Below are 13,870 nucleotides of genomic sequence, written 5' to 3'. Positions count from 1 at the left end.
AGTTTCACTGTTTGTATAGAGGAAGGAAGGAATTTTTGTAGGTTTTCTTTATGTTAGCTTTCATTCAAAAAGTGTGAGAGCCTGCTCTGTGCTAATTACATACTTATTTCAAAGTTTTATTTGAAACAAATAAAAGTCTTCTATTTACTTCCTTGTACTTAAACATAAGAAAAAGGATTCTACATTAGAGAAATGTTTGTTTAAATTTCTCTTATATACTGGAGAATCTAGCCCTAAATTTTTTGGAGGTATAATCAACTTTTATTTGTAAATTTATTTTTATTATTATTTTATGTCCTAAGCACAAATGTATATAATGTTTTTGCATTATTATTGTATTTAAGAACATAAAATTTGAAATTATATGTTAAAATTTTTAGTATATAGCACAAGATTGTAACTAAATACAGCATACAGGTGAATTCAAGAACTTATTTATGATATTTAACTAAAATTTTATATGTGTAGGAAAACAAATTCCCCTTTCTCTTTTCATTCCAGTCCCTGTAATATAGTTTCTGCTTATATGAGTTTGAGTAATTAAGGTAACTTGCATAAGTAGAATCTTGATGTATTTATCCTTCTAGGATTAATTTTTTTTGTTTTAATGGAACATTTTGAGGGTTCATCCATTTGCATCATATGGCAGAATCTCATTGGCTTTTATGGCTAAGAAAATGTTCTATTTTCTTCATAGGACACATTTCCTTTACCCATGATTGGGTTCTTTCCACATCTTGGGTACTCTGAATATTTCATAATGAATGTAGTGTTGAGTAAATCCATTCAGTTTTACTCTTTTCAACGAGTATTTGAAAATTACTCATTGAATCAGATTGCTGAATAATATTGCATTTTTACTTTCAGTTTTCGAAGAACTTCCATGCAGTTTCCTGTATGGGCCATATCACTCCACATTTCATCAACAGTGTTGGTATCAAGTTTAGGTATTAATTTGCATTTCTCTAATTGTAAATATTGTTCAATATAATTTCATATATCTGTTGGTGATTTGCATGTCTTCTTTGGAGAAATATCTATTCAAGTTCTTCATATATTTTTAAGCAACTTTTTTAAAATTTCCTTTTATCTGTACATATTTGGAGGACATGAAGTTTACATTCACCTTGGGGAGAAGTTACATGTACATAAAGTGTGTCTATTCTTTATAACGTCCTTCCCCTCCCAGTGTACTACTCTTCTTCCTCTAAATCCTCTTTCCCCATTTTCATCATTACTTCTTTGTTCTAGTTCACATTTGTGTCCTGTAATGTTCACACTCACCGTGTGTACTTGGTACATGGACACGACCCATCTGAAACCGATTCACTTCCCCTTCCCCTCCCCTCACCCTTGGCCTTCTGGATCCCCTCCCATTTTGAAAAAGGACTATCTCCCTGTTTCTTCAATCGGTCTGTTATTTTGCTCTTTATTTGTTCTTAGCATTATTCAAATGAGAGACACCATATAGGGTTTAAGCTTGTGTGCCTGATTTATTTCCCTCAACATTGTATCCATTTTCCTACAAAGGTCTCCAAATTATCCTTCATTATAACAGAGTAGCATTCCTTGTGTATAAGATACAATAATTTCTTTATCCACTCTTCTGTTCATGAGCATACAGTGTGCTTTCAGGATTTAGCTACTATGAATTGTGCTGCTATATCATTGGAATGCATGCATCTATAGAATGTGATATCTTTAGCTCTTTGGGGAACATATCTAGAAAGAGAAGAACTGCGTCAAATGCAATTTCTAATTTATGTTCTGTGAGAAATCTGAAACCGATTATGAGAACCATTTTCCTAATGGTTACTTTAGATTTTATTCCAACTATTAATGGAAGAGGGTTCTGTTTTCACCACAGTGATACCAGCATTTGTTATTTTTTGTTTTCTTGATGATTGCCATTTTTTCTGGTGTAATATGGAATCTTAAAAGTGTCTACCCACTCCAATTACCCATTTGTAATTGGGTTTTTTGTTTTGGGTAGTCTAATTTTTTGAGTTGTTTATATATTCTAGACATTAGACCTCTATCTCAGGAAGAACTGGCCATTTTTTCCCATTCGTCAGGTTGTTTCTTCTCTATACCATTTCCTTTGCTGTGCAGAACCTTTCTAATTTGATATAATCTCATTTGTTTCTTGCTATTATTTCTTGTGTAACTGCAAGTCTCTTCAGAAAATCCTTCTCTAGAACTATGATTTCAGGCATTTTACTTATTTTTCTTCCAGTGTGACCATTATTTCTGTTTTAATATTTCAAACTTTGATACACTTCGATTTTAGTTTAGTATATATTGGGAGATATGGCCCAGCTTTAATCTTCTGAAGGCAGGTAGCCAATTTTCCCAGCACCATTTTTTGAATAGGCCATCTTTCCTTCAACATATTTTGGCCCCTTTGTTGATCAAATATCTCAATATGTCTGCCTCTGTATCCTCTGCTGTGTTCTACCAATCCACATGCCTCTTGTTTTTGTCAGCATCGTGTTATTTTCATCACTGCTACTTTGTAGTAAGTTGGAGTCAGAAATTATGATGCCTCCTGCTTTGCTCCTGTTACCCAAGATTGCTTTTGCTATTTTGGGTCTCTTCTGATCTCTTCTTTGTCTTCCCATTTCTTTCTCATTGATTTCACTATTACTATATATGCATGCTATTGATTCTCCTATGCCAATTTCGTATCCTGATACATTGGTATAATTGGTTATGAATTCTGAGTGTTTTGGGTGGAATTGTTTGAGTCTTCTGAGTAGATTATCATGTCATCTGCAAGTAATCATGGCTTCTTCCTTCTGACATATATTTCTTTATTTCTTTTCTTGGCTGATTGCTCTGGTTAACATTTAAAGTACTGTGTGAGACAGAGATTGTGATAGTATGTATCCTATATGTGTTCCTGGTTTTAGAGGGAAAGTTTTCAGCTTTTCCTCATTTAATGTGATGTTGGCTTTTATCTGATAATTTAGTTTTATCAGATTCAGGTAAGGTCCCTCTGTTCTTACTTTTTTATGAAAGAGTGTTGGATTTTTTAAAAAGCTGTGTCTGCATCTATTGATATGATCACATAGTTTATTCCCTTGGTTCTGTTTGTGTAGTCTATTACCTTTATTGATTTACATGTTTGGAACTATCCTTGAAAACCTGGGGTGAAACCTATTTGGTATCCTTTAGATGATTTTTGATCCATTTTATTTGTCAATATCTTATTGACAATTTTTGTGCATATGTTCATCAGGAAGATTGGCTTATAGATTTGTTTTGTAGTTTGGACTTTGTCTGGTTTGGGGATCAGAATGATGACTTATAGAAGTGAATTTCTACCTATTCCATCCCTTTCAATTTCAGTGAAGAGTTTAAGGAGCATTAGTGTCACAATGTCCTTAAAATTTTTGTACAAGTCAGCGGTGAATCTATCAGGCCTTGCACTCTATTTAGATGGTAAGATTCCCACCTGCTTCAATTTTTTTGATTATTGTTGGATTGTTTAATATATTTACATTTTCTTGCTTTAGTTTTGGTATGAATCTAGTATTTCTCCATTCCTCAAAATTTTCCAAATTCTAAACACAATTTTTGTAGTATTTACTATTTTCTAGCTTTTATTGGTGTCTATTGTGATTTTGCATTTTCATTTATAATTGCATTAATTCCTCTTTTTGTTTTAGTAAGTTTCACTAAGGTTTTACCTATTTTGTTTAGTCTTTGAAAGAAACAGCTCTTCCATTTCTTCATTCTTTGTATATGTCTGCAGTGTCAACTTCATTAATGTTTGCTCTGCTGTCTATAATTTCCCTCCTTATTTTTTGGTGTAGGGTTGGATCTTTGTTTCTCAAGTATTTTGAAGATCTTCACTAAGTTACTTATTCCTGCCAGCTCTATTTTCTAGTGGGCATGGCCTGGATGAGGCTGCTATCTTAGGATAATTATCATTGTGTCCAATAGGTTCTGAAGTATTATACTGGTAATGTCATGTGCTTCCAAAATTGTTTAATTTCTTCCTTCATTTTTCCTGTGGCCAATTGAGTGTTTGAGAGTATATTAGTAAGTTCTCCAGGGTTTCTACATTTTTTGTGGTTTCTTCTGTGATTGATTTCCAGTTTCATTTCACAATCTTCTGGTAGTACATGGGGTGGTTTTTATTTTTCATGTGTATTTAATCTGGCTTTGTGTACTGGTATGTAAAGAATTTTTAAGCATGCACTGTATGTTGAAGAGACTACTGAGTACTCTGGTAATAAAGTAGAGCACTCAACATATCTATTACATCCATATGTTCAAGTGTGTGGTTCGCCAAAATATGAGAAAACTTAATTTCCAATAAACTCACCAACATTATCCAACTTCATGGTCATTGTGTACAAAAAGCTTTTGTTTTTACTTTTCACTAATCAGAAAATGACAGAAAAGGCAGGTATGGATATTATCCTGGTCAAAGTTACTCCAAAGTTTTTTCTTAAGGATACTTGTATGGAATCTCAGTGCACTTTCAGTTACATAGACCATGTTGTATTACAGTAAAAATCACCTTTTCTAAGTCACTGGTAATTAAAACCTTTCTAGATAATTTCAAGGTAGCAAAGCACTTTTATTCATGATCAATTTACAACAGAGGCCCTGACACACACAATCAGTGTCTCTCTCCTCTTCAAATCTCTTAATCCAATTTTTTGTTTTAACAAATGGTTCAAGAGCCTTGAATTCTATATTGGCTCACAAAGAAGCCTCAGCACTACTTGGGGCCCCCAGTGGCTTACATAATTCTAGATAGTGCTGAAACGCTGCTACTGAAACCAGAATAAAGATAGATTTAAGAGAAAAATAAAAGAGACAAAAGCAAATGAAAGAAAACCAAAATAAAACTAAACAAATTGACTCTCCAAAACAACAGAACAAAAACAACAAAGCAAATGCTGAAAACTTTTCTACCCAAGAATCATCTTTTATACCAATCAGTGCTACAAAATCTCCTGCACTAAGTTCAAATTTCCACACACAGTGAAGGATATTGCCTCACCCTAAGTGATGCTGATGATTTGTCAGTGGCCCCAAACAACCTGCAATAGGTCAAAAACAGCCCCATTGTGGCTTGTGTTTAGATGTCCCCCAAAAGTCTCATGGAGTCCTAGGTGGAGGGAATTCTTTACAGAGGTGGCTGAACCTAGAGTGTGTGGTACTTCGATTAAAGCTGTGTGATTACTAAATCAGTCATTGACTGGCTTGGTATACTTCTGGTTAGGATCAAGGGTATGGGTGCTGTCCTTGTCCTAGGGCTGGTGGCCTGCATAAAATATAAGGGACAGAAAGACGACTAGTGTGCTCTCTCCTGTCTGCTTGCCTGTACTATTTCTCCTCTGCTATGACTTTCTGCCCTGCCACCCTGCCTTGATGCCAGCCAAAGGTAGAGTGAAACTTCTGCAAACTGTGAGCCAAGGAAACCTTTCCTCCTTTAACTTTAGGTGTATTTTGACTCAGCAATGAGAAAGGTAACTAAGACAGCCCCACAACTTTAAGATACTTCCTTCACCCAAAGAGCACTCCCAAAAGATCTTCTAGGAGATTTAAATTGTGGAGACAGTAGCTCCCAGGAGTGCACTTTCCAGGCGGAAATCAGGCAGAGCATGTCTTCTCCCCAGGGCTTTTCTTTTTACCAAGGAGAATGCATTTACAGGCAGCTAATGACATGAACTGGAAAGGATGGAAAAAGGCTAGCACCCCAGCCTCTTCCTGTCCCTTATATTTTATGCAGGCTACTGATGCAGCTGTTGCAATGTCCCTGGAGTCCTAACCCCAGGTTCAGCTCAGCAGGAGCACTCAGCTCCTTTTCCCAAGTGCCAGCTGAGATGCATGCCTCTCGGGAGCTGGGGCTTACCTCTTGGGTGGCTATGCCAAAACTACTCCCAGCCACTTGGACGCATATGCTCAGGTTCTGTTGCTTGCCAGTGACTAAATCCAAAAAGGCTCTATATTTGTGTAAAAAAGTAAAAAACAAATATTAAAACATAGGTGTAAGAAGGTGGAGGGACCATTTTGCCTTCAACCACCATCTCTTGATTTTTTTTATTTTTGCTGGAATTCTCTACATACTTTGGCCATTAATCACAGCATCAGATATAGCTTTCAATTTTTTCTCCATTTTATATTGATAAATTATTTGTGCCTGCTGAAAATTTTTAGCATAATGAAATCCCAGTTGTCTATTTGTGCCTTTTTTTGTCCTTGTATTGATGCTGTAGCCAAGAATGACATAAAAATGGTTTCCATCAAACATTCTTCTAGAAATATCATAGTTTAAGAAAGAATGTTTAAATGTTAAAGACATTTTGATATCTCCATATGGCACCCGATTTTATTCTCTTATTTGTGGGTAAACAGTTTTCCTAATACTATTTGTAGAAGAGACTGCCCTTTCCCAGTTGGCATTTGTCAGTTTTATCAAAAATCAGTTGACTACATATGTGTGGATATACTTCCTGACACTTTGTTTGATTCCACTATCCTGTAATCTGCTTTATACCTATACTATATTCTTTTAATTACTGTAGCTTTGTACTATAGTTTGAAAAGCTATAGTATGTTGAAAATATGTTGTCTTGTGGTTTATTATTCTTTTCCAGATATCTTTGTACATTTTATGTTTCCATAAAAATTTTAACATCTTTTATCTAGTTCTGTAACAAGGGATGTTTTTCAATAATTCGCTTCTCTTTTTTTTTCGTTTGTGCCTTTTGTTTCTTGAAATGGGCTTTAGCAATGTAGTTCAGGATGGACTTTAACTTACAATGTAGTCACTGGCTAGGCATAAATTTGCAGGAATTCTGACTGCCTCGCAAGTGAGGGGATTATAGGCATGTGCCAAACACCTGGGTATCCCTTTATGTCCTTTACTAATATTTTGTATTTTTCATTATACAATGAATTTTTTGTTATACAATTGTCTTCTTTGGTTAAATTTATTTATTAATTTATTATTTTATGCCATAAATATAATTTTTGTATTCAAAAAATTGTTGGATGATTCATTTGTAGTATATACAAATACAATTTATACTTTATATATTTTCACATCCCATGACTTTACTGAATTCACTTAATTCTAACAATGTCATTCTTCAGCCTTTAAGATTTTCTACATATGAATCATGTCACCTGAAAACATACGCTTTGATTTGCATCTTCTTCTTGCTAATTAATCTGATTAGTACTTCCAGTACTGCGCTGAATAGAAGTGCTGAGTTTTTATGCTTGCTCTGACGGCAGTCTCTCTTGTTTAGCTCTAATAGCAATGAATTGCCTTTTATTTGCCAATTATTTTTTAGGCAAATTATAATTGCCTTTTATTTCCAATTTTTTTCCTTCTTAAAATGTGATAGGATTTTACTTCCACAGTTATCTTGAAGAGAAACATGATTGTCTTATACTGACCCGTGAAATTTGGAAGCAAGAAAAAAGAGCTTGCCAATATTCTTCTAAAACTTGCAGTACTACTTGACATTTTTCTGTCTAGATATCTACAGATTTTAAGACTTACAGTTCAATTTTATTGACACTTGGCTTTCATCAACCTCATCTTTGCAATCTTTCTCTTCTTGGTCATATGATAAAAATAAATTGTTTTTCTTTGTAACCACTTAGATGTAGAGTTATAATTTTCTTAACCTTCACAAGACAATTAATCCTGACTGTTTATTATCAATCAAGTCAAAATTAATCCAGTGACAAAGATCTACAGTACACTTAGACAATAGTTGCTTTTTTATGTTCATTGTTTCATTACCTTTATTGTGAAATCTATTTTCAATTTGAAGGTTGCATGATTCACATCTGGCTTCTGATTAACTACAAATTCTTCATAGAGGGACTTACTTTAATTATTTGACAAACTGAACTTTTATTCATAAATTTGCTTATCTGCCTAAAGATGTAACACCAAAGCATACACAGCAGCTTAAAAATAAATATTTTAGCCAATATACCAGAAAGACATGCTGTCAGATATAAAAGTTTGCAAGAGAAGAGATCTGCTTGAAATTCAAATGCACTGAATAGATGTAAAGAGTTATTTGGAATTAGTTAAATTAGAGTAAGTGGCCAAGCATGGTGGCACATGCCTGCAATCCCAGCACTTGGGAGGCTGAGGCAGGAGAAGCTTTGTGAGTTTAAGGGCAGCCTGTGCTACAAAGTGAGTTCAAGACCAACCTGAACTGCATAGTGAGACCCTGTCTCAAAAAGACAAAAAAATTAGAATAAGTATTATTATTAGAATTTTACCTTGACAGTTTCCTTACTACAACTTTAACCATAAATTCTTATTGAATCATAGAGCCTCCACAATACTTAATTATTTTTCTGTAATAGTCAGTGGTTTAGTATTTCATCTTAAATATTTCAAATCTACTGCAATTGAATAATGTGTGAATGCTAGGTAAAATTTTAATTTCTTTCCTACCAACCTTGTATGCATTTGTTGTTCTCCAAATACACTTAAACTGTTTTTATTCCTAAACACAGACACACACACACACACACACACACACACAAACACAGAAAGTCATAATTGTCTCTTGTGATTATGCATTTTACATGCAGTCTCAGGTTGTCGACCATTTCTTACATGTATGAGGCTAGCCATCTCCCTCACCCCACACAACAATAAGAATTTCTGATGATAGCTCAAAAGAAGCCATTTGGTTGAATGCAATATAAATAATAGTTCTTAATTTAACTGGTTCATTATACTCATTTATAATTTAACATACATAGAGTTTCAAATATTGTGTTATGGGTACCACAAACAACATGAATTTTTAGCAATATTTTGGGCTGTGTATTGCATCACACACATCCCAATTATACAGAACAGAAAATTATAGCATATTAGTGTCAGTATTTAATAAGAGTTTCGCCAAGCTCTATTCATATGAAATAGAAATGTTCCAAATTTTCTCAGTCCTACCATTTCAGCCAGATTATTTCTGTGATGTTTTTCACATTGTGCTAATGCCCATGTCATTTGTCCTTCTTCCTCACCACTGAGTTCTCTTGGCAAATGTGTCAGTGTATATTCGTTTTACTCTGTCTGACTGTAAAAATAATTAACATATTAAATGTGTACTTTTTAAACATAAAATTAAGTGGTATTATTATATACAGAGAGTTTTGTGACCATCATTACCACCTGATTTCAGAAAACCGCACCACTCATCCCCAAAATCCACGCATATCATTCACTACTCGCTTCTCCCTCCTTTCTTGCACATTATTCTCTGCGACCCTGAGTCTTCTTATCTCTCTAGATGTGCCTTTGTGGACATTTCACCTCATAAGAATCAAAAGGAGCTGTGAAATCAAAAACAACTATGTGAATGGAAAAAAAATTTTTAAAAGTTTATACCACAATAACAAAAATATTATATTGAAATGTTCCTTTACTAATGGTAGACTTCATCTAAATAACAAGTTGCTTACATTTATGTTTATTTACTGTGGAATTTGAGTAGTTAAATAAATAGTTTCAGACCACAGAATCACTCACTGAAATGAGTATCTTGTGTATAAACACAAAAGAATAGAAATTTACTAAAACCTTAGGTCAAAACATTAACTTATCAGTCATTATGATAAAACTTGGAACAATTTTAGTGTTGAATGTTCCTGTGAAACACTTAGTATGAGATATTTCTTTTGACATTACTTATGGCAGCTCTTAAGTAATATAAAACTATCATAGAATTATTTTTATCAATAAATGATTGCTGTTTAAACTTAACAAAATCTCATTTTGTAAATTCCAATTAATTTATGTATGTGAAGGGGACAAAAGTTAACTTTCTAAGATTCTTTAAAAGGGAATATATTGAATTTTTAAACCTAAGAATTAATCTATACTTTAAATATAAATTAAATTTAAAGAGTGTAGATTAGTAGTTTAAATATCTAGCCAAATAAAATCGTTTTATATTATTCTAAATTAATACCATAATGCACATTAAAATCAGGTATAAAATAAATTATTTACTTAACTACAAAAGTATCTATCATTAAATTTGATCACTTAAAAAGAAGGAAAATTATTTTTATGAAAATCTTTCACTTTACATAAAAGTCAAAGAAAATTGGCTTTTTCTGACTGAATTTAGTAATAAGGCATTTTCCCTTCAAATGGTGGAAAAAGATATTCTAAACAGAAGATAATTAAAAAGTTTTATCTTACCAGATCTGTACAAAGTAAGATGAATTTTTAATTCAAGAAATTAATTAGGCACATAATGAGCAATGTAATACATAACATTTCTAATTCAGATAAATAAAAATGGCTCAGTTTCTAAAGGAATAAATATCATCTATCATGGATACATCTTGCATTAAATTTATTGAAAAATACAAATAGCATCACATTTAATGTAACAACATTAGATGAATTCTATTGCTAATTTTGTTTCTCAAAATTAGATTTCACTTTGACCCTCATCTGTAGCTTTCTGTGGAGTTATTCTTAGGACATTACTCATTTTTGAAAGTGTTAATGAACCATGAAAAATTTATATTATCATTAGATATATTATGTAGGCCAGGTGTTACATGTTCTCTGCATCTGCCCTGAAGTTTATTTGAGGATATAAATCTTCATGATATGATCATATATTTCTATGATCAACTTCATCATTAAAATATTCTGATATGTAAATAGATAGATGATAGTCTTGCTTTAACTCTTTGTATAACATAAAACATGCATAAATGCTGTTTTATATTTCAGAATATTGTTTCATTGTTATTTCCAATTACAAAATTATGCAGTTTTAATATGCAGTATAATGTCGTGTGTTGTAATCTCATTCCTTAAAGACAAACACTTTACATTTTTCTAGACATAGAGTTTGAATCTGTAATGTTTATGGAATGTATTATTTAAAAGCAGTAGCATTTTTTGTTTTTTATTTTAGTATCATTACTAAATTTCAAACATTATACCACAAAAAATGATTGAATTGTTAATTTATATATTAATCTTACTTATGGGAAATCACAGCTAGATCTATAAAGTATATTTATTTCATTTATATTTGACTTTCTTCTTTCACCCCATCTTTCTCTCTTTCTTCCTTGTTTTTCAGTGATGGTTATTAAAACCAGGACCCCATGCAGGATAGGCTAGTGCTCTGCTACTGAGCTATATCTGCAGTACTACTTTCAATATATTAAAAGTCATATATGAGTATGTGTCTTCATGTGCCAATCAAGTAGAATTACTATAAGTAAATAATATATTTCAGAACAAGTCTCATAAATTATGATCACTCAATTAGGGAAATATATGATCAACCTTTTATAAATGAAATTATTTCAAAGTTACTTAGGCTAAAACATGAATATATAAATTCATAAGTATAATTATATTTTAGAATTAGGTGAAGGTATTGTATTTATAGGATAGTAAATTGTTAACAGTCCTTTAAAACTCTGTTTTCCAAACCATTTAACAGTTAAAAGTACTTCTATTTTTAAGGTACTAACTTGTGTAAGTGTTTAACATGTTCTCTGAAAGTAAATTACTTGGTATTACTACCTAGCAATTTATTTAAAACCTTCAAAAGGATATGAAAATATTTCTTCTCTCTCTCTCTCTTCCTCTCACTATTTTCTTAGTTTTTATCCCAGTAGTTCTTAACAATAATAATATTTAGGAAAGCTTCAAGTAAATTTCTGAAATACTTAGAATTTAGGTAATATCATTTGATTTTATAAAATGTATATAATTAAAAAGAACTATGTGACTAAAATATTAAGAGCCTACATATTTAATAAATAATGAAGGCAGACTATATACACAAGGTTCTTCATAGGACAATCAAGAGCTCTGTATATTTCAATAGACACTTAAAATTAACTATCACTAAGACAAAAGTAAACCTGTTTTCTACATGTATAGTAAAAAGGTTGAATTAATTAGTGATGCTTTTTACAAAGCTTTTTAAATCATTCAATTAGCAAAGTGAGGGTATGTTGCATGCAAAAAACCAGATGAATCTCAAAAATTTATTGTTCACCAAAAGAATCTGCCCATAATTGACTACAACCCATATAGTTTCATTTAATAAATTCAAGGACATGCCAAACCTATCTCTGATTTGATGTATCAGAGTATTGCCTACCTTTAGAGGTGGTGTTAACTGGCTGACACTGGAAATGGGTGAAATTTTTCTTTACCTTGATGTGGGTCATGGTTACATGAATGGGTGAGTATATGTGAAAATTTATTGAGCTGTGAGGATAAACCTGTCTTGGTTTATACTACAAATGAAATAATTAAAACTTGGAAAAACTAGCAAAGACTCACTCTGGAAATAGTGTTTAGCAGATTCCTAGGTAAAGTTGTGATACAATTTCTGTCCTTATTTTGGTGGGTATTTTTTTTCCAGGACTGAAAAAAGAAAAACAGGCATAATATGTTTCACAGAACATTTAAGAAAGCTCTCTTTCTATACAGATTATGCTACTATGAGCAAGTAGGAACAGTTCATAAAAAGAAACATGTGCTACTTCATTTAATTCATGCAGTAAATCTATGATATGGTAGAAAATTATCCTTGCTTTTATATTCTTTCATATAGTAACATTTTTATTTATCTATTGAACACATTTGATATTGATATCAAGTGTAGTACTTATATCATTCTATTCCATGTTGTTTCTTGTTAGATGTACTATCATAGCTATTAGCAATATACGGTCATTAGGGGGAAAATATTGCTAGTTGTATTCTTCATATATAGTTCCTTTTTTTTTTTTTTTTTGGTACCAGGGTTTGAACTCATGACCTTGCACTTGCCAGGCAGGCGTTTATGCCACTGAGCTATATCCCCAGCCCTTCTTCATATATAGTTCATTTTATAGTAATATTAATCTGGAATGCTGATTAACATTTTAATATAATCATTGTTTTTTGTTTTCGACTTCTTCCCTATAGTGAGGCATTGGGAAGCTAAGTAAGAACACGATCAAGAAACACATAAACCATTATTCAGGAAGAGTAACAATTACTAAATGAGATGTACAAAATTTTAGTGAATGATGAAAAAAAGTGACAGATTGATGATATCCAATGTGGCTATTTTATTTCAGGAAATATGGGGAAGCTCTCAGAAAAGATCAGAAGACTTGAGATCCAGTGGATAGGAAGAGACTCACCGTAGAACACAAGGATCGCAGCAAGGAACAGGAAGGTGTATTTTGATGAAGGAAATAAAGGAGATGGATAAATATGGCAGAAGCAAAGAAAGTTGAAACAAAGAGGTAAAGTAAATTGCAAATTTGAGACTGATATTTTAGCTGAGACTAAGGTTATAAACTGTCTGGAAGGTGAAGGTCAGGAGTGTATTCAAAGGGCAACACGTACTTATATATGGAAATTTTATGATTGTTTTGGGTACTGCAGGAATAGAATTTATGGTTACAAACTTAGAAAAGAACTCTACTTTTTGGGTTGAAAATCTTGTTTTTTTGTAGCACTATTATTTGACATGGGAGAATTCAGAATAACTTAGAGGAAGAGATACACAGTGAGAAAAATTAAACCTTAATCCTTTGGTATTTTAATTTCGAGGTGTCTATTTCATGGTGAAATTCAAAGGTCAAGTAGATAGGTTAATATTACTTGTGAAACAGGAAAGAGATTTTCAGTTTAGATATTTTATTTATAAAAAGACATCAATGAATTCATTAGTTCAAAATGTAAATTGTGTACTCTTCCATTAAGTAAATGGAGAGAATAGCTTAGGCTTGCAGTTGGGAGAATCTGGCATGAAAAGAAAAGAAAAAGTGAGCAAGGGAAAAAGAAAAACAGGGGTCTGGGGATTTAGCTCAG

The sequence above is a fragment of the Chinchilla lanigera genome, unplaced genomic scaffold, assembly GCF_000276665.1.
Source record: "Chinchilla lanigera isolate Chin_1 unplaced genomic scaffold, ChiLan1.0 scaffold00003, whole genome shotgun sequence".
In the NCBI taxonomy this organism is placed as follows: domain Eukaryota; kingdom Metazoa; phylum Chordata; class Mammalia; order Rodentia; family Chinchillidae; genus Chinchilla; species Chinchilla lanigera.
This window is presented reverse-complemented; position numbering follows the sequence as displayed.